Source organism: Triticum dicoccoides, chromosome 4B, assembly GCF_002162155.2.
Source record: "Triticum dicoccoides isolate Atlit2015 ecotype Zavitan chromosome 4B, WEW_v2.0, whole genome shotgun sequence".
In the NCBI taxonomy this organism is placed as follows: domain Eukaryota; kingdom Viridiplantae; phylum Streptophyta; class Magnoliopsida; order Poales; family Poaceae; genus Triticum; species Triticum dicoccoides.
Window position 1 is genome coordinate 95538201 of NC_041387.1, and position 203 is coordinate 95538403.

Sequence of the window (203 nt, forward strand, 5' to 3'; positions counted from 1 at the left end):
TCTTAAAAAGAAATAGTTGTTTTGATTACTTTATGTCTCTTAAACTAAACCTACACTAGGAGCCAACCTTAAATAGAACATCATATAGAAAAAAGGCAACTTTGGAATAACCCCATAGCAACACTCGTTGAGGCAAAATCCTAACATGGAGACATAATTAGGAAGGAGGGTGAAAAGAGAGATATATTTTATCTTAATCTAGA